This window comes from Acomys minous (assembly GCF_964271855.1).
Source record: "Acomys minous genome assembly, chromosome: 3".
Lineage (NCBI taxonomy): Eukaryota > Metazoa > Chordata > Mammalia > Rodentia > Muridae > Acomys > Acomys minous.
The window spans coordinates 24,438,836-24,465,847 of NC_140485.1; the positions used below are offsets into that span (position 1 = coordinate 24,438,836).

At 42.2% G+C, this 27,012-nt stretch overlaps 1 protein-coding gene and 1 long non-coding RNA gene across 13 annotated transcripts in view; one reads left to right on the top strand and one right to left on the bottom strand.

The window, feature by feature from the left end:
• SEMA6D (semaphorin 6D) overlaps positions 1 to 27,012 on the bottom strand; it is a 567,178-nt gene that overhangs the window by 218,423 nt on the left and 321,743 nt on the right. The window lies entirely within an intron of this gene.
• On the top strand, positions 7,711 to 14,158 carry LOC311593742. The gene is made up of 3 exons (XR_014777832.1): positions 7,711 to 7,876; positions 11,206 to 11,290; positions 13,181 to 14,158. It is a non-coding gene; the product is annotated as an uncharacterized lncRNA (long non-coding RNA).

Consider the following 27,012-nt stretch of genomic DNA (forward strand, 5'->3'; position numbering starts at 1 on the left):
CAGAGACTATTTGGAAGAGAGTGCAAATGTGGAACTAAAAATTTGTTGGTGTGGTGGGATTGTGGGATAATCTTCCTCGTCCCTTTTGATTCCCGTTCAAGCTATTATTGTGCTGTTTGCGCAATAAATAAAGTTTAAAAGCATAACAGTGAATACCAATTAAAAATAAAACATGTAAGGGATGTGCCAACACCAATGGGAAGCATAAATATAGCACTTCTATTTCTGCAGAAAGTCTGGCTCCTAATGAGGACTTCAGTCTCACTGACACAATGCACAGTCGAGGTATGTCACAGGAAGGATGTGGTGATGAGGGTCACCCTGGCGTGTAGGTGATAAGGGGCCAGAGGATACCACCAGATACTAAACTGGAATTTCTCCTCTTCTGTTTGGGTCTGGGGATCTGACTGAAATAAACAAATTATAATGACTACAATGAAAGAATCTATATTTTAGCTTTTATAGTAGAGCATCACCCAAATTATAGCCATCACCCACGATGATCAGTAGCACTAAGATCTAAGCTGTTGGCGTTCTACGTGGGAACCCCCAAGTAACAAATCTTGACACTTGCTAGGAATACTAATATTCCAGCCACTCAGATTTCATGGATCAGAAACTTAGCAACCTGAGGTTTAATAAATTTCCCACATGATTCTCATGCTTAGCACATTTTGAGAATCACTTCCTTGATGGTCACATTTCATTGTTGACTTGATGGACTAAGAAACACTTATTGTATTAGTAGGAATACCTTTGGGTGTTCCTGTGAGGGTGCTTCCAAAGAAGCTGAAGTGAGCAGGAAGACCCTGTCTGAGTGTGGGTGATAATATCATATGGGGCAGGCATCCTAGGCTCAATCACAAGTGCAGAGAAGAACTTTCTAGTTTACAGTAGAATGTAGCTCTCTGCTTCCTGGCTGCAGATCCAATGTGAGCAGCCATTGCTCTGCCTTCCTGCCACTATGGACCCTCAAACCCTGAGCCAAAACAAAGCCTTCATTTGTTTAGTCACCTTTATACAGTATTTTGATGAAGAAAAAAAGAAAGGAACTCAAACTGTCCCTACCATAAAATTCTTGTAATTTCAAGAAATGGTCACTTAGTTCATATTACTCGGTTTATTGTTTCAGGTTAAACCAATGACAGGTATTAAAAAATGCAATGTGTTTATAGGACCCTCTGGATCCTTCTTCTTTGCTATTCTCCCATGCTTCTCTCATCTAGAGTCCCAATAGGACGTCCTCCCCTCTGTCCTAGTTTCCTGGTAAGTGAAGGCTTTCATGGGACATGCCCCTTGGGCTAGTATGCAGATATAAGTGAGTATATACCATTTGACTCTTTCTGCTTCTGGGTTAACTCACTCATTATGATCATTATGATAGGCAGATTTGAGCCTAGGGGTCCCGCTCAAACTAAGGCACCAGCCAAGGACAATACAGGCGGTAAACTTCAAACCCCTACCCAGATATGGCCAATGGGCAGAACATTCTCCACAGTTGAGTGGAGAGTGGGGTATGACTTTCACACGTACTCTGGTGCCTCATATTTGACCATGTCCCCTGGAGGGGGAGACCTGGTGGCACTCAGAGGAAGGATAGCAGGTTACCAAGAAGAGACTTGATACCCTATGAGCATATACGGGGGGAGGAAATTCCCCTCAGTCTCAGTCATAGGGGAGGGGAATAAGGGGAAAATGGGAGGGAGGGAAGAATGGGAGGATACAAGGGATAGGATAACCATTGAGATGTAACAAGAATAAATTAATAAAAAAATGCAATGCGATACCCAGAAGCAGTCGTGTTTAAAGAGACCCATCATTAATATGTTAGAGGAAGAAAATGTGTTGGTCTGTATTGGGTGATTGGATTCATTGAAGTTTGGAGGTGAGAATTCAGCAGTGACTGAGAACAGATTTGGGAGGGAGAAGCAGGGTGGTTGGGAGGCAAAGGCTGTTACTGAGGGTATGATCTTGCGGCAGGTAAGTCAGGGTCCAGTGAAACTTACGGTTCTTAGATTATATGTATTGGGATCTCATTCATCAACAGTAGCTCAGCATACTGCTTGGGAAGCAACTCATGACTACCTCCACTTGTATGCAAACACAGATATATACACTCTACACACACACACACACACACACACACACACACACACACACACACACACACACGTTAGGGCTTGGTATTTAAGATGAGACTATCAGAATTAGCTTTCATATGCACCCTCCCTAAATGCTGTCTACTTATGGTATATAAAACTGTTTTCAATCAGAGCAAAAGTAATGTGCTACTCTAGCCTTCCTGAGTAATTATAGATCATTTATCATGGACTGTGCCCCATTTGGCATGGTTTCACCCCAGACTCATCATAATCCCCCCAAGTATTAGACACCTTGCTACAGCTCTTTCTCACTGAAAGTTTATTAAAGAAGACACACAGAAATGTCACAACCAAAACTGAGCCTCACCTGTGGCTTGTCGTCGATGCCACCTACAGCAGTACACAGCGGAGGACTTAAAGGTCTGTGCTCCTGCTGTGCCACGTCCTTGTTCATTATCTGAGTGTCACTTCAGGTTTGGCTTTGTAGTCACATGTCTGGCTAAGATGAACCATAGTCTGACAAGATGATGAAAAAAAAAAATAAGCTTTCTCGGGGAAGGAAAGCTGAACTCTCAAGTCATTGGTTTGTAATTTTGGTTGCTTAGGCACAGTCAGCCCTAGGCAAATTTATGCTGCCTGAGTTTGGTCTTCTCCGTGGCTTCCTCCTCCCCCCTGCAAATGGAATACTTCTCTGAGAGTGCTAAGTACCCCTCCCCCCATATTGCCTGCATCCACACCTCCTTCTGCCCAAAGGAAGCACAGTTCTCTGCTTCTTGTCTTATAAGTATGCACAGAGGTTAGGAAGATGGATTTCAAGTTAGAGGAGGATCGGAGTTTGAACAGCGCCTCCACCACATCCTGTGTCGGTCAGCTTTCTCAATCACAGAGGCACAGGAAACATCTAGAAGGAGGGATACAGCACACAGGGCTGCTGCTGTGTGGAAGGACAGATGATAGGTGGGACTTGGCTGCCTTTCCTACATCTTTTTTGTGTGTGTGTGTGAATTAAAACTTTAATTATTAAGTTACAAAGTGAAAGCATCATCAGAAGAGTTTGAGCAGTAGTATTGATGAAGCAGAGAAATCCATTAATGAAAATATAGATTATTTTATATTATCTAGTCAAAAGAGCCTAAGGAAAAAAATATATATGAAGAAAGTGCAAAAAAAAAAAAAATAACGGGACACTCTCAAATAGAACATTCTATAATTATAGAAGGTAAAAACCCTTTTGAAATAATAATGAAACTTCTCAAATACGTACGTAGCCCTGGCTCAGTTTCCCAAGGTATATTTAAGTCCCTCGCAAATCAATGCTTTACATGACGGTCTTAGCAGAGAATCGCTGCCAATTGGACGTCAATCAGAAATAGGTCAATAGGGAGAGATCTAGTCACAAGCAGATCCAACATGGGGAACTTTTTAGGAATATTCCAGTGACTTACAACAGAGAATCTGCTAAGTCCTACATCTTTCTGAGCTTAGTCTCTTCAGCTTTCCCTTCTGCCCACTCTCTAGGTTACCTCTGTGTCTCTAAACTAGGTTGCTAAAAGCACGGTGCACTTGGAATGCCCTACCTTGCGGCGGTTTCCTCTGCTGGGGCTTATATGTCTCCATTAACTGCAAGCTTAAATGTAACCCACTGTGTATAACAGGGTTTAAAAAAGACCCCTGAGGATGATGAGTTTCTTCACAAACATCTTATCAGTTTTCTTGTTCTTATGAAACAAGATGGAGCGAAAAACACATTTTATCGTTTTGTTTTCATTTTCAATCAACCAAGATAGAAATAATATAGGAAAAGAAATGCTTTGGCCTCACAGTGCACTAAATGAGGCCTGAGCCATACCCTAGTACCCCAAATATAACTTGAACTTAATTTCTAATTATGACTTAAAGCCCTTTTACCCTGCCTTGGTGTTCTTCCATTTAAGTTCAGTATTCATTGGCACAATACATCAGTGGCTCCAAAAAGGGCTCTTTCAGGCAGGAAATGTGAGCTATTTGCAGGACTATAATATGCCAGCCAAATGGAAAAGGGTGATAGGCTGATGGGCGTGGGTGTGGACCGAAGGTGTTTTATGCAGCCCACTGGGAAATCATCACTTTAGAAAACAATTTTACAGCCATATAGTTAAATCAGCTGGCAGTTAGAGGCAATTATGTGATAAAGTAAAAATATTTATGCTCTTTAGTGCTCCAAAACTGTCATTTGAAGTGTGACAAATTTTTTAAGTAATTTCACCTGTAACTTTTGAAAGAGTCTGTGACTAAGGGCATAAAATGGAAACAGGCTGCCAGTACGAAAGAAAAGCAGGTCAGTCTCCACGTTGTAACTTGGCTTGAGTTCTGGGCTTGTAAGGTGTCTCCTGCTCATACCACTTAAGCTCACAAGCCTTGTTCTCTGATAACCACAAATTTGAATTTAAAATTCAAGTGTGTTATCGATTCTAATAAGTGTAAATAGGTGTAGGAGCACAGGCAGGGGTACATATCACACTGCTTGGTTCCATGCTATATGCTGTGTGTATGCACATTTTCACAGGTGTGTCTGTGCGTGCGTGCGTGCGTGCGTGCGTGCGTGCATGTGTGTGTGTGTGTGTGTGTGTGTGTGCAGTGTTCTTGATAAGCATGCATTCACTTTCTCCTATCTTGGGCTGTTTTTGAGCTGCAGTAAGAACCCTGAGCTACAAGCTCACCCCCATCCGACGTCTTCGAGGAAGTCAATTTGTCTTTGCCCCTTCCTGGTTCAGTTTCTGCCCATGTCCACTTCCACTCTCATACAACCGTCTGCACACGCGGCAGTTTTCTAAGCATTCTCTGATATCTTTTGGTGCTGCGACACAGACTTTTTGACCATCATTTATTTGTAAAGTTGTTTTTTACTTTTTAGATATAATTATAGCATCTATTTCTCACTTAATTTCCCTCCCTCAAAACCAAACCACGTATATCCACCCTGACCCACTCCCCTGCTCCTCTCTTTCAAACGCATGGCCTCGTTTTCTTTAGTTGGTAAGTGTGCATTCTTTTTTTTTTTTTTTTTTTTTGGTTCTGCTTTTGATTTAATTTTTTGGTTTTTGTTTTGTTTTTATTAATTTATTATAATTTATTCAGATTACATCATGATTGTTATCCCCTCCCTTGTATCTTCCTATTCCCACCCTCGCTCCCTCTTCCACCCTATTTCCCTCCACTAGGCCTCTGACAGAAGAGGACCTCCTCCCTGACCATAGGACCACAGCCTATCAGGTCTCATCCAGGTAGCCTGCTTCTCCTTCCTCCGTAATCTTAAATATACAAGTACAACCTGCTCACGCTGTATAATGTTACTTGTATGCATGTTTTCCGCGTTAATCATTTGGTATTGTAGTCTATGGTTATGCTCTTACTTCCCTGCGGAAGATGCTTTCTTCTGCATCCCTTAGCTGCTTGTGACGCTTTTTCTAGGGTTGAAGCTTCTTTTGCCTTCCACGTTAGCATGTCTGCTGGGCTCATCCATGCCTGGTACTGGGGTCCTGGAAACTACCATCTACCCAACACTAGTGGAGGCACTAATCTTGGAGGAGAATCTAAACTTCTATCTTACCAACACAATTCCTAAATATAAACTCAATATTTGTCCTCATACCCACAGATTAGTGTAGATCTTACCCCTCAACAAGGAAATAGCTCTTTGCAACAGAGAATACTATAGAAAACCATCACTGATGAGAATGCAACTGTGGAGCGCAGATCCAACTGATGTATTTCAAATACAGCTCCCCCACCTATAGCTCAGCAATCACAGAGGAGGACTGGGTGGACAGATTATAAAGGCTAGAAGAGCAGCATTTTCAATAAGACTGTGTCACCTAGAAATTCCAGAAACTATACCCACGGAATCTCTTTAACAAGGCTGCCTGAACTTGACCATCATTTTAATTGGTTGCAAACTATTCTTTTGGATGGTTACAGCATAATTCAGCATTCTGTTCTTGTCTGGCTATTTAATGGTATCCAGTATCTCACCACGGTGTATGATGCTGTGACAAACATGTCCATGCTTTTGGTTTCTTTTTATTCTCTCTTTAGTATTGTATTTTTCTCAGCTAGGATCTCACAAGTTGTTACCAAATCAGAATGGATGCACTTTTTCATTAGGATTCATTAGGATAATAGAGTTAAATTGTTTTTCAAATTCCCATGACTTTTAGTCATACATAAGTTCAGCTGTATCTATGTGTCTTTCAATTTTATAGCAATAGGCTTATATGGTTTTGATGATATCATTCACACTTTTAATGCATTTACTGTGGCTCTTTGGCTTTACTTGAAGAATGTTTTTGTTCCTTCCACTTTAATGGATGCTGGTACCATAGCCTCCACAGAAAACAGCACATATACACAGTCTAAGATGTGGTGGCAGTCTTACTTGCATTAAGGGCATGAAGGCACAAAGGCAAAATCAAATGCAAGGAGCGCAAAGGTCGCATGGAGTTCAGCATCCTCTTTCTCACTGCATTCTCGCCCCTTTCCCTGGCAATTCACCATGTCCATACAAGGCTCCATGTCACTTGCTGTTGGCATTCTCTTTTATCTAGGGTAGGATACCAGCCTTGTGCATTAATGTTTGTCTCCTTAAGTTTTGTCATTGGCTGACTGACTCTGAAAGTCACAGGGGAAAAAATATATATTTTTTTTCTGAAAGTCACAGGGGGAAATATATTTTTAAAATTTTTAATTTTTAAAATTTAAACGCGCACGCACACACACACACGCATGCATGCACACACATTTTTGTTTACTTCAACCCTACAACCTGCTAATATACAATCTGCCATGGCACTTTGTTTGGGTCAAGATACTGGAATGAAAACAAGCATAAGAGATACATATTGTCCCACGGGCCATACAATAAGCTCCCAGTAATGCAGTCCAAGACCTGTGGTCATCTAATCATGAGGGGATAGGTCAGAACCCAAAACTCACTTCACACAGGTCATTCAGGAACCCAAGAGAGAAATAAACTGGAATCTATATAATCAAACGGAGAAAAACCTCACTATCACTGGGGGGGGGGGGGCAGGTCTGAACGTCAGCAAGATCCTACCTAGTTGGGCTAGCTGTCACAAATACAGCTGAACTTTAGCCTGCTGCATATGGCGGCTCTACTGTAACTTTCATTGTGTTCTTTCAGAGATTTTCTGATTACTTTATAGGCAACATAGACTTTTGAAAGGGATAGTGGCATATTTCTCTATTTTCCCCAGTGTAGAATTTTGTATCTACTCTGGTGAATTTCTGTTTATGGTGAATTCAGTTCCTTTGGGATTATAACATAGAGGGTTTTGGAAAGGGATTGAGAAAGGCACTGTGCACCTATGAAACTTTCTTGAAAATGACCCGGAGGCTTCCGTGAAACATAGGGAAGGCTTGACGGCTCACTGCCTCACAGCTGAGCCCAGCTTCCATAGCACTGCTGGCGGGCGGTGGGAATGGACATGGTTCTGCGGGTTCTCCTGAGCACACAATCAGATTCTATGGCAACAGTTTCGTTCTGACATAAGGGAGCACATTCCACGCCCTAGAGAAAAGGCATTGCTTCCTGTCAAGGTTGTGCCCCAAACTAACCAGAGGCAGAACAGGTGACCCTGCGTCATTGCTGTATGCTGGGCAGTCTTGGAAGAAGCTCTCAAGACAGCTCCCATCTCACCTCCCCATGTTAGAAAACCGTGATGTTTGCTTTGGTTCCACATCATTCATATTAAAAAAAAAAAGTGGATCCAGAAAAGGTAAGCTTATCCTTGATTGATATAAATTAGATGAACATCAGAATGTGAGAGGAGTCAGGCACAGGAAGGCGCACACACCTGCTATCCCTGGCTCTTGGAAGGCAGAGGCAGGAGACTGGAGGGTTTGAAGCTGGCCTAGGCTCCCTAGTGAGACCTTGCCTCTCAAACCAAAACTAAACCACAGAAAAGCAAAACAAACAAGCAAACAAACAATCAACAAAAAAACCCAAAACAAAAAAACAAAAACAAAAACAAAACAAAACAAACAAACAAACAAACAAACAAAACACACCTTGGGGAAAAAGAAAGCTGAGCTCTGGATTCTACTTTTCCCGATTATTTCTGCTCATTCTCTCTCAATTTTAGCTTCTTATATTATAATAAAAATACAATCTCTTAAAATATTCTGCAGCACCATAAACCTTTCATATCCCACCAAGTGAGTCAGGAGTCAGCACTGGACAACGAGACTGCGAGACTGCGCCTCCCTGTCTATAATGGGAACTTAAAAACATCTATAGATGACCTTTAGGATAAAAGAAGCCGTGTGTGTGTGTGTGTGTGTGTGTGTGTGTGTGTGTGTGTTGGGGCTCCTATAATGTCGCCATGTTCTGTGTAACGTCCGACAAAGCTTGAATACAGGGAAAGCCATATTGTTCTGAGTTCACAGCGAAGAAAACTTAGTTTCCCACTTCCAGAGCTTCTTTTATTTTCAAAAAAGTTAAAGACTTTGGTCAAGAGGAGAAAGGGTTGGTAAAAATCACTACCTGAGGGTTTATACATCTAACAAGCCAGTTTGCTGTTGGCAAGTGGTGAGGAAGGCTTCATGGGCTGTGCTCATTGATAGCACACAAATGAATTCATTTCACTGCGCACAAATAAACCCCACCACGACAATTGTGCTGGCATAATAGCTTTCCTCCCTCACAGGTCATACTTAAAATATCACTTTTATTTCATCTAAGATGGAGTTAGGTTCCCCCCACCCCCCAAACCTCCATGCTGTGGAGTGGATTGTAGCGGGTATGCAGTGCTTGCATACCCAGATTCAATTTTTGGGGAGGGACGCAGGTTGTCGGGAAACAGAAAGACCCTTGAGGTAGCAAGAGCAACCACAGCCCCCTCTGTAACCACTCTGTGCAAACAGGTGCTTTTAGGACCCATTGGGAGTCCCACCTTCACTCCTGGCTTCTGTCAGGAGACCTGGAAGCCACTCATGCAACAGAGGGCAAAATGTCTGAGGTTTCTTCAAGCCAGAAAGCTCAGAGTCTCCTACACCCAAGCTGACTGCAGGGTTTCTTGCCCTGTTTTCTCCACCCTGTGACATGGGGCAAAGTACATGGCAGTCTCCTCAGGGATTGGATGATCCCTTGGAAAGCAAAGGACTGAGTGTGTTTTCAGTCCATAGAGGTGGGTGAATGGATTCAGATCAAAGTGGAAAAGCCTTCAGCAGCAAGTCCTTAAGACACTTATAATTGGGCACCAGACCAAAAGGCACGAAAGTCTTTCTTACTAGGAGATTGGGATAGATGTGAGGACATCCTACTGAGACTCTAGGTAAGAGAAATATAGGAGATGGGGAAATAGAAGGCCCCAGAGGGTCCTAGAAACCTACAAGAAGAACATCATGATGGATGGATCAGGGCCCAGGGGGTTCTGCTCAAACTATTTCACTAACCAAGGACAATACAATATAAATATCAAACCCCTACTCTGATCTACCCAATGGACAGGACTTTCTCCACAGTTATGTGGAGAGTAGGGACTGACTTTGACATGAACTTTGGTGCTCCATATTTGACCACCTCCCCTTGGTGGGAAGGTGTGCTGGCACTCAAAGAAAGAATAAGCAGGCTACCAAGATGAGACTTGATAGCCTATGATCATATAGTGGGGGAGGAGGTCCCCCTGGGTCATAGACCTAGGGGAGGGGAATAGGAAGGGAGGGAGGAATGGGAGGATACAAGTGATGGGCTAACAATTGAGTTGTAATCTGAATACATTAATAAAATTAAAATTAAAAAAAATTTTTAAATGTTATTTCCATTCTAGCATTTGGACAGTTGTGGCAAAAACAAACAAACAAACAAACAAACAAACAAACAAAACCCTCTGTGGTCGCCCTAGTTAATGCTGACAGTAATGTAGCCATTGCAACAAATAACAATAGCTATAGACAGGACGGCCTCCCAGGAAAGTCTAGTTTACAATGGGTTTATATATTATACATATTTTTTAGGTGTTTTAAACTAAATGTGTTTTTTAGATTCAGCAGTGTGTGTGTGTGGGGGGGGGGGCGGGGGGCAGAGTTGATATCCCATAAACCAAGCTGCTAGTTTCTTGGGGCATATCGAGGACTCTTTCAGTCAGTCCATGTTTTGGGAGCATGATGTGTCCTTCTAAGAGCATTCATGCTGTTCTGAAGAGTGTCCAAGTGGCAACTGGGATGATTCAGGAGACTCCGGTGAAAGTGGCACTGAAAGGGGCGGGTGCTCCTTCCATATTTTTGAACATGTGTGAATTCCCTTTCCTACACTTTGTGTACTTTCCCATTTCTGTGTTTGCTTCTAGAGAGGGCCAAGAAAGAGCTGAACATGATCCAAAGGGAGGTGTTTCTGGCAGGTGTGCGGGTTTTAAGATAATAAAAGCATGTAGCAACCAGCAGTCCGCTCAGCCGAGCACCAGCTGCCTGTCAGGGCTGCGTGCTAAAGCCTGCGTGGAAGCGCTCTTGGCTTCAGAAACGATGGGGACCCACGTCTGTATTTCCAGCCATTTGATCTTGCTACCACTCATCCATCACTGGGAATTCCCATCTACTAAATCTGGAAAGTTCGAAAGCTCTTCATTTCACACTGGCTCCCGCCAAGGGTGGCAGGCAGCACGCGCTGTCTTATCCGAAGCACACATCACTTTCCTCAAATAGCTGAGGCGAACAAACGGCACATAAAGTGGAATCTGGGGCTAAATGTGTCGGCAGTTACATATGTGGGGAGGAAAGAACTTTTCACTTGAGGGGGGATTCTGGGATTCTTCCATTTCTGAACTAAACTTGGAACAAGTGTAGGTGAGGAAGTGGAGTCATTTCATCGTCTTCATCTGCTAAGTGCCATGAGCGCTGCAGCCGGCTGAAACGAGACTTCGTTTTCATTGCTTCCTGGTAGGCAGGCAGTGGACCTTAATAAATGTTTCCGACGCACGTTTTCACAAGGGTTATTTTTTTTTTGAGGCCTTGGGCCATTGTAGTTGGCTTTCTAAGATTTCCTTTATGCTATGTGCACAGTTCTGAGCTTCAGCGTTAGATTCTATGAGCCTGCTGTGTTCAACTGCAGGAAGTACATGATTGAAACAAATCTCCATTAAAGAAGAGTAAAGATGGATGAATGCATTTCCTCCTGCTTTATTGGAACTTACCAGGTATGGAATTTTTTTTTTTAAGTAGCCAGAAGCCAATGTAACACAGTAACAGGAGCAAGGCTAGAATAACTGTTTCAAACCAAAACATAAGCAAAATCACACTCAAGATATTTTTTTAAAAATTACAAGCAGAATGGGAAAGCCAGAGATTTTTGTCTTAATGGTTTCTTTGCCACTTTGAGTATCATCAGACTAGGTAGAAGCCCCGCAGTGGCCATTCTGTGGTTTGTGCTGCTAAGGCTGCCAATAGTTCTGGAAGGATCTTGGAGCTAGCTGATTCTGATTTGGGCAGTGTACCTCCTCACATTCCTCCTGAATTTTAGGATTGACTTCATGTCCCAAGCTAATCAGCAAAGCTGCCTTGAAAATCATAGCATTGCTGATAACTATGTACATTTGTACAGCTTAGCATAAAATAAGCTCATGTAAAGTAAGAGGTATTAGTGTAGGTACATTTCTTCAGTGTGATCCCATCACTGGTTCTCCTGGGGCAGGCTGAACTGCAAAGAGGATATTTTCATCAGCTTGCAAGTCTTTCTCTTGATGTAGAAGCATTAGACAAAACTAGCTGTGGTAGAGCCAGGGTTATAGCCTGGATAGCAATTAGCTTTGCACTTGGCACATATGTGAGTCACTGGGGGCACAGATGCCCATTCTTCTGACAGGAAGCTCTGTATGCTGTTCTTTGGGGGAAATATGAGTGGAAACACCCCGGTGTGATCAGTCATCTTCACAGAGCTGCACACCAATAGGACATCCTCCTTCACAATGAGTTTCTCCTTCATAGCCCAAAGGAATCCATTCGTGTGCCCTAAAAATAAATGGCTGGAAGGGCTAATGGGAAGGAGGGTGTCATTTGAACCCCTGTTTTTATTTTCTAGGTTAATCTCATTAGAACTTATCTATCTATCTATCTATCTATCTATCTATCTATCTATCTATCTATCTATCATCTACCTATCTGCTTATTTACTTATTTGTTTATTTATTTATTTGTGTGTGTGTATGTTGTTGAGGGCGTGTGTTTGCCACAGCATGTGTGTGGAGGTCAAAGGACACTTTGGATGTCAGCTCTTGACTTCCATCTTGTTTGGGACAGAGTTTCTTTGCTGTTTGACACTTTTTATGCCAGGATCCCAGACCTATGCCCTTCCGGGGATTCTCCTGTCATTGTATCACATCTCGTTGTAGGGGACCTGGGATTATGACACACTCTCCACTTTTCCCAGCTTTGTGTGACTCAATGTGGTCTTTATGCTTAAGTAGCAAGTGCCTTACCTGCTGAGCAATCTCTCGGCCCACACTGGGATTTAAAAATAAAGGTTAGATTATAATCTGCAAACTTGTTTCTGTGCTGAGAGAGAATTTTCTTTCAAAAAATTACTTTGAGGTATGATATATCTACAGCTATTAACCCAAATCTGTACAATATACATTAACCGGCTAGGCTTTATTTAAGTAAATAAAACAGTACAATCAAACAAGAAACTAACCTTGGAGTCATGCACCCTTCCACTAGATGTTTCATGCCTTGCTAGTTTTTACTTGTGTCTCCCCTTGCAGAAGCTAAGTGATTTATTAGCAGTGTTTCCTTTCCTATGGCTTCAGCAGAAACGTGAGTTTCTCTTTCCCTTTTTTCTCATTCATGTTAAGCTCTTTTCAGTCTCATCATTTTGTAGTTTTTATGTCTCATCAAATGAAAATGGCCCAGGCCCACTAATAAGTCCAAAGAATTCCTTCCACCATGAGAAGGCCCATCTCCAACCTCCCATCACGACGTTTACACAATGGTACTGCAGAAGCCAGGCATGAGGGCTTTAGTAGCAGTTCACTTGAGTCTCACACATTTTGACACTGAGTTTTGTGTAACTCTCTGCTTTCCATCCACAGCAAGGCTTTCATGTGACCTGGAACTGTTTGCTTGCTGGCGACTGGGAAGCTGGGGCAGAAGAGAGAGGCACCAGGGAAGTTTACTGTCACAAGACCAAATCTGAACTGGGAAATGACAGGTTGTCTTCAGAAATCCACTCCAGGGCCCCTTTCATTCATTCTGCCCTCTGAATGATGAGGGACATTATTTCACAACTCTTAGATTTTTCATAGCATACATTACAGATACCATGAGTCCAAATTAAAAACTGATCATGTTTATTGAAACCTCAGATGCTGGATGCACAGCAACCCATTCATGGACATGCAAACAAAGGAAAACGACACAACTAAATTCAGAAAGTGGAAAATTGGGAATGCACATTGACTTTCTGAGTTAACAGCTACATAAAAATGATGATATTCTCACTATTGTCCTGTGGTCAGGGTGATATAGCATGTGGCAATTCTACCGTGATTAAGTATGATAGCTTAAGGGATATGCCTTTCAGGACAATGCACTAATGGCCTTAGTTACTATTGATCATCTGATCCAGAATAGGTATTGATAGAATGTAAGTCAATATGTGTCCACCATTTCTCAGTGATGGATAACTTAGGAGCCTACTTTAATTTACCTTAATTTGCAATTCAATTGGTCATATAGTTTTCCCCAAAGTGTTAATCAATTTTCAATCAAAGAAGCTTGAAGTGCTACCCTGAGTCTCTTCAGAATCTTAAAGCGTTATTTATTCTCAAAATAAAACTGAACTCCTCAGAATATGCCTGCATTTTCTTGGCAAGTTCCATAGTATGGATTTGCTAGTTACTGACCAACTTGTACTGCTGAGATTTACTTCCTTTCCTGTCACCTGGATGATCTTGCAAAGACACCAACTAGTGCACAATGTCCGGCTATGGCAACTACGAATAAATCTTGTATTTTAATGTCAACGTACCCTTCTCCCATTCATATACTTGCATATATAAGACACTGGCCCATTACTGACCAACACAGACATCCAGTACACGAAATAAACTGCAGATATATATTCTTCAGAAAGATTTGCTTTTGACCATTGCTACATTCAAGGCCCTCGAGAGGAACACAAGTTGTCCTACCTATATGCACTTCCTCTCTTTCATCCTTTTGATTCACCTAGATCTATGGTTGTCGTTTCCAGTGACACCTGTGGGAACAAAAGACTCTGCTTTGTATTCCTGAAGTCCCCCACGTGTTAGAAGGTGTTCTAGTTCTGTCACACTGTCCCTACCCTAGATTCCATTTCCCTGGGACCCTTGTAGGTCAAGCACTAATCTGAATTATTTGATCTTACAAGTCAGTGGGCTACAGTGGCCTGAGGTTAATTAATTTAACCTACTAGCTCTACATGGTGTTTTAAAAAAACTTCCTTTCGCGATCTGAGTTCCCAGTATAGTGTGTCACAGACAGTGAGTATTAAGTTTGGGGCAGTCGTGCCTGTTCAGCAGTTAAGTTCTAACTAGAGGTGTTTACATGATAACAGCATGTTAGTGTCGTCCAAGGGCTTTCATGATGGTAACGCTAAACTTCATAGCATGTATTGAGGGAACACTGGCAGCCAGGGATGCTACAGAGGCTTGATAAATGCTTCGTATTATTGGCTATTTGATCCATTACAAGTGAGCCTAACAAATTGATTTCATAGGACTAAAGTTTTAAATAATTCTTCATATATATCTATTCACCCAGCATTAAATTATCCTAATAATATATTTGAGTATTTAAGCTTGAGGCTACTGCCTTGGGTTTACACTAATGATCAACAGGACTTCATTACTTTCCATTCTAGAGCAGAGAATGGAGTTGCTTCTACTCAGAGACTTTGAAACCTTCTAAGGTGGTCTCCTCCATAGACTAGGAATTTATCTAGAACAAAGCATCTTCTGTCTCTTTGTGATCTCTTATCTCCATCATTTTAGTTGCATTCTCACTTGTAGGGGAGGCAATGTGTGCTCTCCCTTGACACTGTGAAGACACTCTCATCCACACTTGATCTTAATCAAAAGGGCAAGAAGTGACATGTGAAGGCACCAGGACCAATATTCATACCTTTCCATGTTTTTGTCGTATAATCCTAGGACTGAAATAACTGTTGACCACTCATAGAGTTACAGAGATAGACAGAAACACTGTATGATGAGTACCTGGTCCATACCCTTTTGTGGGAAAAGAAAATTTTAAAATCATGAGCCTATGCTTTCCTATGCTCAGTGCTCACTTTTGCAGACACTTGGAGTCACTGCTGAGACAAGCATCAAACTTACAGAGCATGCGTCCCCCATGTCCCACCACACTTCCACCATGTCCCACCACACTTCCACCACGTCCCACCACACTTCCACCACGTCCCACCACGCTTCCACCACGTCCCACCACGCTTCCACCACGTCCCACCACACTTCCACCACGTCCCACCACGCTTCCACCACGTCCCACCACGCTTCCACCACGTCCCACCACGCTTCCACCACGTCCCACCACGCTTCCACCACGTCCCACCACGCTTCCACCACGTCCCACCACGCTTCCACCACGTCCCACCACGCTTCCACCACGTCCCACCACGCTTCCACCACGTCCCACCACGCTTCCACCACGTCCCACCACGCTTCCACCACGTCCCACCACGCTTCCACCACGTCCCACCACGCTTCCACCACGTCCCACCACGCTTCCACCACGTCCCACCACGCTTCCACCACGTCCCACCACGCTTCCACCACGTCCCACCACGCTTCCACCACGTCCCACCACGCTTCCACCACGTCCCACCACGCTTCCACCACGTCCCACCACGCTTCCACCACGTCCCACCACGCTTCCACCACGTCCCACCACGCTTCCACCACGTCCCACCACGCTTCCACCACGTCCCACCACGCTTCCACCACGTCCCACCACGCTTCCACCACGTCCCACCACGCTTCCACCACGTCCCACCACGCTTCCACCACGTCCCACCACGCTTCCACCACGTCCCACCACGCTTCCACCACGTCCCACCACGCTTCCACCACGTCCCACCACGCTTCCACCACGTCCCACCACGCTTCCACCACGTCCCACCACGCTTCCACCACGTCCCACCACGCTTCCACCACGTCCCACCACGCTTCCACCACGTCCCACCACACTTCCACCACGTCCCACCACACTTCCACCACGTCCCACCACACGTCCACCATGTCCCACCATGCTTCCACCATGTCCCACCTGCACTTCTAGGAGTTCGCAGTCATATCAACTCCTCGGGACTGGTAACAGCCAGCTTACAAGATGACTACCAAAAGCAAAACAAAGATCTTAGGAGATCTTTGCAAATAATATTTATTTTTGAATTAGTGATGGGGAAAAATATCAAACCTTATAGCTTAGGGAGGGAGGGGTGGAACTAAAATAGTGTGTATAGTGGTTTCTCTGCCTGTGATTTTGCGCACAAGCTTGGCCAGCCACCCTGATCTGCAGGTATAGCAAGCCCCTTCACAGGGTAACTGCGGGGCTAGGGTGCATTTCTTTGCTCTGCCCAAGTGGATTGGCAGTTGAGCAGGAAGGGGAGCCCGAGGGTGGGAACCTATTGCCAAGTTTAGAAAGCCATGCCAGTTTATGTTTCAGGCTCGGCTTTTGTTCTAATCAGTTTTTCGTGTAAGATATTCTTTCAGGCCGCTGGGTTATTTTTCTTTAGAGAGAAACATTTCTTGCAGGTTATAGTGAAAGTCGGGAGAAATAGACTCTACTATTATAGGCATTTATTATTGACTGATCATTATAGCAAATCCATAAATCTAGGAGCAGCTGCAGTTCAGGTCTATGGTTAGTCGTCCCAAGAATTTCACTGGCTGTCAATGTCTTCATCTGTCATGTAGCAGCAGCCCCGTCTGTATCTATGCATATATAACAGTTCTTTGAGGGAATGGGAAAACGATTCGAGGGTCTTTTCACGAATCAAACAAGCAGCTGCAGATGGAGAAATTCCCTTTCTGACTCTGCTTGGAGATAGCTCTGATCACTCCGGGCATTGAGGAAATGCGCAGGGAACGTGTTTAGAGCATCTCTGAGTAGACCATGAGCACCAGGCCTGAGCTAACTCAGCGCAATGTGCTCTTGGCAGCTCTTTTTGGATTGCTAACACTTTGCAGCTGTAAAAATAAAACAAAAACACCCTTGAAATAAGTTAGGTCCATATATGAAACACACAGCTGCGCTGCTCTCTTAAGTCAGCCATAGATGCTGGGCGGTACTTTTCAGTGGTATTTTGTAAAGGGAAAAGACCTTGCTTATCTGTGGAGAGAAGACAGAATTGCAAAGAATTGTCCTTTACACACACACACACACACACACACACACACATACACACACACACACACACACACACTTCTCCATCTCCAAACTCTGGCATCATACAAAGTTCCATAGAAACTGCTGTTTGAAACTCCAGTTTTGTCAAAGCCCCTACAAGACAATGCAGAGAAGTTTTGGAGTCTCAGATTATCAGGGAGTTTAGATGATTCTGAGAACAAAATGTTTTTAAAAATATTTTACTACAGAGTATTTTGTTGTTCTTTTCTACACTCACACAGGTTTTGTAGGAACACTTAGACACTGCAAAAGTCAGATTACATGACTGTGTGTACTAAAACCAAAATATTTTCCTGAAAATCTTTCAGCCCATATCCAGCTCACATAAAACACTCTCAAAAAAAAAAAAAAAAACCACCAGGTTGTTTTTTATTGATGATTTTTATCTATGCTGTACCTGAAGGTTTTGTCATGTCAGAAACCTCCAGCGACTTCTGTGAGGCTGGTGTCTATTTCTTATATGCACAGCATCACTGCACAGTATTTATGGCAAGTTTGACCACAGCATTAAAATTCCCTGTGTTCCTCTTTACCACCACCATAAGTAACCTAACTTAAACCTGCTCTGCATTTCTTGCTTCATCTTCATCACTGCTTCTATTCCAGCTACCTTCTATATTGACAATAAACGTTTTATTCTTAGGACATTCGAACTGTGCTCACACTTCTCCACTGTGTAAACCTTTCCTTGGTGCAGGAGGATGCTGTACACCCTGCCTCTTAGATCTCTGGGATGCTCTGTCTGTGTCTACTTTTCCTCCCTCCTGATTGTGATCTCCTTTCTGAAGCATCCAAGGCAGCCTCAGCAATTTATTTTCCAGATCTTCCCAAAGACGGTATGAATCAGTCTAGTGCAAGATTGATCATACGCTCTTCCAATGAGACAGACTGTTCCAATATTCCCAGTGCCTGGAGCCTTTTCTTCTCCTTCTTTCTCCAGAAGTGATAAAGAGACACTGGCTAGTTATGTTATCAGCTACATATTAGGTCTAGTGCCTCTGTCTGGTTTATGCAGGCAGCATTTATGCTGCTCTCTATAGACTCACTCACTATTTGCTAAACATGCAAGAGGGTCAGCTGACTGGAGAAGGCACCATGAAATGCACCGCCATTTTCTTATTCTGACTTCATGGAGTAACAAGGTTTCCTTCTGGTGCCAAGGGATGCCTTGGTAACATTCACAGATTGTCTCACATGGAGAGGTTACTCACCATAGAAACTTGGAAATAAAGCCTTGGCATTTTGTTCAGATCCTGTTAAGCTAGATCTTTCTACGCTACAGATGAGGCTCATTTATATGTGGGTGGATTCTCTGAATTATGATTTCTTCGCAAAACCATGTTTTAAAGTTCTTATTAAGAATTAGCACCTACTCTAAATTAATTAAGTGTTCACAGTGTGGCTTCATTACAGGGTTTGAAGTGTTTTGAATTCCCAGAACACCAGACACATCCATATTCAAATGCAAAAGTGTAAAAATTAAAGAAACCACACACATTACAGACCTAAATATAAAGGCTTTTCGGATTGTGCCCTTAGTCATCCTTCAGAGCATCCGATGTGGCCTCTCGTGCATTTTGTGGTAATGGAGAGGCTGATGCAGCGCCCTTTCACAGAAGAGAAGACAGACATGGGAGGAGCAGCGAGTCTCCTACAGCTCTGCTGGGACAGAGGGCAAAACCCACCATCTCCCAAACCACACAGGGACCCAGATCCCAGGTCCTTTGTCCTTTTGTCTTTTTGTTTTAACCATATCTTCTTCCAAGGGCATGAACACACACACCACCAAGAAATGGATTTCCTGCCTTCCCCCTTCCCCTTGTCACGTATTTATTTGCACCTATAAGATCAAGTTGGGTGTTATATGGCAAGTCTATATCTTACATCAGAGGCATTTAAAATGGCATGATTTTAACATTATGTCTTTGATGTGAGCCCATTTCTCTTGAGAATAAATTTACAGTGTTTTAATTGTCACTAGGGTATGTGGTAGCTGGTGACAAAGTTGTAAGCAGATGCGAGGGGGATTTCAGTCACAGCACCAGGTGATGACAAGTGCGTCACAATATACCTTAGGAGAAAATGTTTATGCTTAAATTGCCTGCATCCATCATACAATCCAGCAAAGCAGAATCCTTCTTGCAACTCACTGTCTAACGCTTTGTCCAGAAAAAGCATGGTGATCAGTTTCCCTGAAGCTCAAGCCATCGCTTTAGAGCTGTCAGTAAGAAGAGGGCATTGTAAGGCCCTTAGCGCAATGTCCCTTACCTTAGTCTTATCCTATGGGCTCTAGATGGACACTTTGGATAACAAGAGGAAATTATTTCTCTTCTTTGGGTTTATAGCCTCTGCATGGTTGCTGAAACCTTGAGCTTTATTTCCTTCTTATATAATTAATTTTTCTAAACTTCATTTTCCCCCTACTATTTTCCCTGATCAATGTGCTGACACACAAAATTATAACTTTATAAAGATTGTGTGACAATTGGAAAACTGTGCCATGAAACTCAATAAAGAAGAACGTATGTGTTGGGATGTTGAGGTTGAGCTGGGATTGCTATCTCCAGAGACATTCTTCTCACAGGTATTTGATGAGTGAGCATCACTAGCCACTGTGTTTTCCCTCACACCACTCCACAGGCCAGTGGGTTCTGGGACTCACAGTCCACCTGGCTTTATAAAACCTTCCTTTTTATTGTGAGTTGGATTTTAAACGATCCCCAGAGGGCATGTGCTAGAAGAGTGGTTGCCCAGGGTGGCACTGTTGGCAGGTGGCTCTGGAAAATAGAGTTAGGTAGAGGAAATAGTCTGTGGGCAGGCTTGAAAAGTGCAGAGAAAAGTCTCTGCTGGTTTTTTTCTCTCCATCTGCCATATTCTTTTCCTTCAATGTACTGCCTCGCTGCAGGCTGTGGAGGAAGACAATAGACTGCAACTATGGACTGGTACCAGGATCCAGAACAAATCCTCCCCCATTTTGGTTGCTGTTCTTAGGTGCCTCATCATTGGTAGAAAGTGGACAAACAGCATTTGCTAAGCAGTTGGCCTTCTTTTCTAAAGTTGGTATTCTCCAAATTTTCTATTGGACTTGATTTGAATTTTAAGCCTAACATATGCAAGTTATAGGCTTTTCTAAGTCCCAGTTTGCTGTATGTGGTGGTTGAGGCTCTGAGAAGTGGAGCAAGGGCCAAGCAAAGCTTATAATCTTGATGTATAACTCTCCAAGCTCTTCAAACTGTTTTTTAAATGTTTATTCACTTATTTATTGATTGGTCAAACTTAGGGCCATGCACAAACTCAGTGTCTGCTCTGTCACAGAACAAATCATTTATTGAAAGCCTATTTTAGATATGCATACATTTGTCAAGTTTATTTCATATTATTCATATGATGAAACTATTCTTTCTGAATCTAAAAGCATTTAATTATGGTTTTCTAAATTATGCAAGGCCTCCAAGACAGTGTGGCAGTCTCCTCCCCTGGTTCTACCTGCTCTTTTGAGAGACTCACTTGCTCTTTTGAGTTCTCTACACCACCATGGTCCTTTCTGACTGCGAATTTTCATCATAGATGTAGTCTACTGATGCCTCCTCAATTAAATGCTGTCCTGTGTTGTTATCTAAATGTGTCTGAAATCTCACTGAAGCAAGTAGCATGCAGTGATCTACCATATTTTCTGGCACATAAGATGAGCCCCCAACTTTAACTTTAACTTTTCCAGTTAAAATATAGAACTTGGAATATACTTGTCATATAAGACTACTCCTCTCCCATTGCACACCCTGTGCTGTAGACTTAGGCTGCAACCTCTATATTTTAACTGGAAAATTAAAGTTAAAGTTGGGGTCGTCTTATATACTGGAAAATACAGTGTGTGTGTATGTGTGTGTGTGTGTGTGTGTGTGTGTGTGTGTGTGTGTGTGTGTGTGTGTTAAACATCAGCCCAGTTCTCTAAGAACCCCATGGTGGCTTGTCTGGACTGAGAAGTATTTTGTTTTTTCACATCTTGCCAGATTTCTCTATGACTTCCCTTTCATAAACCAATATCTTCATTGGAAGCCTGGAATGCTTTTGTTAATTGGCTTAAATACATACCAGCTGGTCATATCTTAGTGGGTATGAAACAGCTGGCTTTGTATTTTGATCTTGCCTGCATTTCTTTTCTCCATATTCATAATCAAGCCTATCATAGAAAAGACACCTTAGAACCAATAATGAGATACACTTCCCGTGTGGAAACATGGTCAGCCTTACTTATTTGTATGCATTTCATCTTCTGGTAATAGAACTCATCTGGTTTAAGTCTGGTAGTCAATTTATAATCTGATAAGCTGAGGCTAAACTTGGCTTTGGCTAAGAAATAAAGTGAGGTCCTTAACAAGCCGTCATAGTCAGAACAGATATTTCTTTCCTCAAAACCTTTATACAGTTTCCCACCCTTCCACCCCTAACCAACACTTACAGCATCTGCATGGACATCCTAGAAGTCAAGGGTGATCACTAATTTATATATTCTCCTAACTACACGAATCCATGATCCTGGAGGGTTCCAGATAAGCGGTTGGTGTTTCGAATTGGAATAAATAGCTTTAGCCACTCTGGACAACAGAATTTCAAGTAAACATGCTATTTTGAACTATGGCTCCATCGTTCAAAAGTACAGCTCAGAATATTTTTACAATTTTCAACCTAATCAAACCCAGATATTCTGATATGGCCTTCAAAGCTTCTGATGACCTCAAACCTAACCAGTTTTCCCTGTCTCATGGCCAATTGCTCCCAAGAAGCCAATATAAACTGACAAAGTGTTGTTAGTGCTCAAATGACTAGACCTCACAGCACCTTGTTTTCTTTTCTTGGTACATTTCCTTCTCTTCCACATTTCTTTCTTTCTTTTCTTATATATACATTTATATTATTACACATATATACAATAAACTACGTACAGCAAGAAGAACCACGAAATGATCAGGAATTATATAAATGTTACATTCAAAGTGTTTGGGCTATTTGTATTTGGCAACCTCGAAGAAAACAGCTTTCCTACCTTGGTGAGTCTAAATTTCTGAATGTAAGTCAATATCTCTCATATCTCATCTCTATCAACTTAAAACATCTATCTAGACCCAGGAACATCTTAAGCCCTAACAACTAAGCTTAATTGTAAAACTAAACTATCTGATCTTCAACCCCATCAGAGACTTGAGAAGGAATAAAGATTAATTACCTGAGTAAACCAGATGTGCAGGTTAGCAGCTTCAAAATGAAAAAACAAAACAAACAAAAGCAAAAACAAAAATGACAGAGACAGATACAGTTAACTGCCTGAACAGTCACCCAAAACTCTCTAAGACACTGGAGCATCATCTTCGGCCTACTGGCCCAGTATATCTGACAGACATATTTGTGAGGCAGGAACTATTGAGGACTTGCTTACCCTGTTTTGGCAGAGTTTGGTTGTTGACTTTGCCTGCATCTAAGCCTGCCCATTTTTAGGCAGAATTCTGTCTGTGACAGATATGAGGACATTTTGCCCAGTGGTTGATTTGCCACATTTGAAGCCATCTCCATAAGGAGGTTCTTTGATGTTCATCATCTTCTTTGAGGAAGGTTGGGTGTTGCCAAGATTCTTCCACATTGTTATGTGTCAGTCTAAGCCACCTTTCAGTGTCTCCATCCTGAGCTTTCCCCTTTCTCTCTCTCTCTCTGGCTTCTACTTTTCTTTTCTGCTCACTGGAGACAGACTGGTCCCTTCTTCCCATTTATGTCACAGTGTGTGGAGTGTGCTTGTTTGCCAGCTGGCTGAGATCCTTTCAGGGGAGGGACTGACCTGCCTTGCTTCATTCTTCATAGTAATCAAGCTATCGTGTGTAGTGAATGCATCAGAAGTATGTTTTTAAAAAACCTGCTATGAGAATGTTTTTTTCAGAGTCAATATCTAGAGACACTATTTTGTTTTAGGGACAAAGCCTATACTCATAGCAAGGACTTTGAGTCAAACAGACAGCCATCCACATTCCATCTTTGACTGTTATGTACAGGCTTTGTAAGTTACTTCTCATCTGTCTATCGCCACATGGAACGCAGTGATTCTCATATCTACCTGGAAATGCTTGGAACCGAATGAGAAAAACATATAAAGCAGTGGCACTTAACATACAAGAAGCACAATGAAACCCTCGGAACAGTTTCCTGCTATTCTGTCTGTGCTTTCTGAAAGGTCTTTTCCTGCCATCTCATTGGTCTCCATCATGTTCTCTCTCCTCATTCTTGATATTAAGTGATCTGATGTTGAACAGCTTTCTCCCAAAGGTGTTCTATTTCCTGCAACGTCCTTTTCTCCTTTACCCGATCTTAAAATTATCAATAACTGTGTTTGCATTTCCCATGCACTGGGCGAAGTTCTCATACACAGAACAAAGTGGCAGAAATGTAGAATGCCAGTGATGAGTGGATTTCCCATCAGTGGGGGCAGAGAGATGAGAAAGATGTAGAAATGTGTTAGAAATGGCGGTTATAAGAGGAATTTACATGTGCGGGGAAAGTAGAGAGAGAAAGGGCAAACGTTTGTGTTGCCTAAAAACTAGATCCTTTCTTATGGGTAATTTTCCATAATTACAAATATCCCCAAAGCGTGAAATGACCCCTCAGCAGTGAAACAGTGGGCTCTGGATGGAGCTCATCGGTAACCACTTGCTTAGGAACCTAAGTTCAGTTTCTACTATGGCAAAAAATGGAGCTGTTCCCAGCTGTAATGACCTCCTCACAGAAGGATTTGTTTGTGAAAGTCAACACATTAACCCAAAGCTTAATATCGTAGCAACATCACCTACTTATTTTTAATGAAAATTGTATTACTAAGTACTTTAGCATCTGCCTTTAGGGAATAGTCACTTTTGGTTGAAACACACTTTTGTACCTAATGGGCATACATATCTCCAAATTCTCTTGGCTACGTGTCTCTCTACCAAGAATCTGGCACTTGAGCAATGTTAAATACAGGTCTGTGTCATTTTACTTAAAGTTAATGCAAAGGTGGAACATTTCTTGCTAAACTTTTCAAGAACTTACTCTGGTTGAAAATGGGACAATGTCTTGCCATTATGGATTTTGAGACCTCTTATCAATTTGGAGTGGTGATGCACATTCAGTCTGGACAGTAGATGCTTCTGTGGACCAGTCGCAGCTTGTCTGCTAAGCTTCTTAAAGGACACATGTGCATCCCACAACCAAGTAGGTAGTCAAAAAGCTTCTCACTTTCTCTCTGCATATTTCTTCCCCAATTACCCTTTACCTTTCCTCAAATAGAAGACAATGCTCCAGCGCTGGGTAAAGTCAAGGGCTGAAGCCGTGGCAGATGTCATACTCTTTGGCCCCCAAGCACCCACCCACCCCTTGGAGGCCATCCTGACTTAGTGACTATGAGTTTTCACTTCTTTTACTTCATCCCAAGACAAGGTCATTCTACAGACCCTGAAAGAGAGTAGACATATGAAAACACAGTTGTCGCTAGCTAATAGGAATCTACGTACTTGAAAAGGTCAAGCTGGCCTAATAGCTGTTTAGTGATCTCTATGGCACGTTTACAGATAAATGCCATACATCTGAATCATTATTGCCATGGCCATTCTTGAGGCTTCTGAACTGTTTTAAATAGGAATTTTCCAAAGAGAACTGAAGCCGCTTCTCTGTCACCTTGTCTGCTTTTTAATTTAGTTTTTGATGTGGGTATTGACTTGTACCTATAGGGAAGAGTTTTCCTTTGCTTGCTTGCTGTTGTTGCTTGTTTGTTTGTTTTTGAATCAATCTCCTGTAGCACAGGCTAGCCTCACATTCTCTAGCTGAAGGGGACTTTGAATTCTTGACCTTCCTGTCTGTGGTTCTCAAATAAGCGCTAGAATTCCATGCATGCAGGACCATCCCAGGCTTTACACCTACATTCAAGTTCTACCTTTGAATATTTTCAGGCAACTCATCACTTTAATTTCTTATTATCTACAGACTCACAAGCAAGTAGAAAAAGGAAATATTATTTCAAGAATAAAAATTTTAGACATCAAGAACATCTAAATTATATTATATCCATTATCTAGGTTATCCTTGGTAGCACTTAAAATATTAATAGTAGTATGTGAGGACATTTTAAAATATATTTTACTTGCAAATGTGCTCTTTAAGCTAGTTGATCTGTAGTTGAACCATGCTCATCAATATCCTCACTGTTTACATCATCACTGAGGATTGTTAGCACATGGTGAAATCAGGATGCAATTGTGTGAGCAATGTACCATTATCATTGTATCTATGATGACCCAATGGACAATGAGAACATCACAACATATATTCGGGAATTTTATGGTATCTATTAGGCTTTATATTTGGAATACAAAGATTAACAAAATATAGCCTAGTAAAAGATTTCAGTGACATTGAGGTGTCAATTTTTCAACTTTCCTTCTCATTTCATCTGTCACAGAAAATAGCCTTGAAGCACATGTCTGTACAGGATTACTACCTGCTACTGTGGATTGAGTCAAGAGGAGAAAAAAGAGACCTAGAAAGAATCAGTGCACACACTCATCAGTCAATTAGATAGACTCTTTGGGAAATCTGAACAGAGAGAACTGTTAATCAAGGAAAGGTTCAACTCTGACATTTGATGAAGGTGTGACCCAATGTAAGGACTGTGGTATCTTTAGAGATCGTTAGAAGTAAACGCAATGGTGAGCTGGGACCAATGGCTTTAATGAAAACTCGGGGGTATAGCCAGAATAGAGCATGTTACAGGAGAGATGAGCTATGGTAAAAAACCTAGAGGAAAAGGGAGGGGAGACAGAGAATTTCCAGGAACATCACAGATACTTCAGGAAATTGGATTTCTGAGATTTTAATTAACATTCATTGAGGGTGAATTTTTTTTTCTTGTTTTGATAGTGATTATGGTTGGGAAGAATTCTTCAAAACTAAACTATCCTTTGAAAATACAATAGTCAATTACAACACTCTAATCTTTGGGGGACTAAATGTATGCCTGTTTAGACAAGCATAGTCACTGGGCCGTGCTTTGATTTCACACTAATGGTTAAGGACGTTCCTTAGGTTCTTTGAGATCTTGTCAAGGATAATGTTGAATGTTATAAAGAGAGAAGTAGATGAGATTAAGTTCTGGTACATATAGTATGTATGTATACTGGTCACTCTAGGACACAGCCCCCTCCAGACATAGATCAGTGTGCAGCAACATGACTTACAGTCAGAGGGTTGTGAGGAGGGGAATAAGAAACGACTGGCAGTAGGTTCTGAAGGAAGGTAAGGCAGGCTGAAGCTAAAGCCTTTTCTCTTTCTTCCCAACACTTCATGCTGCCTTGACATTGACAGTATATTGGTAATGAGTCTGAGTAGAGACGTATACTCTTATTGTTTACCGTTTTCATGAACAACTACCGCAGATGTAGGG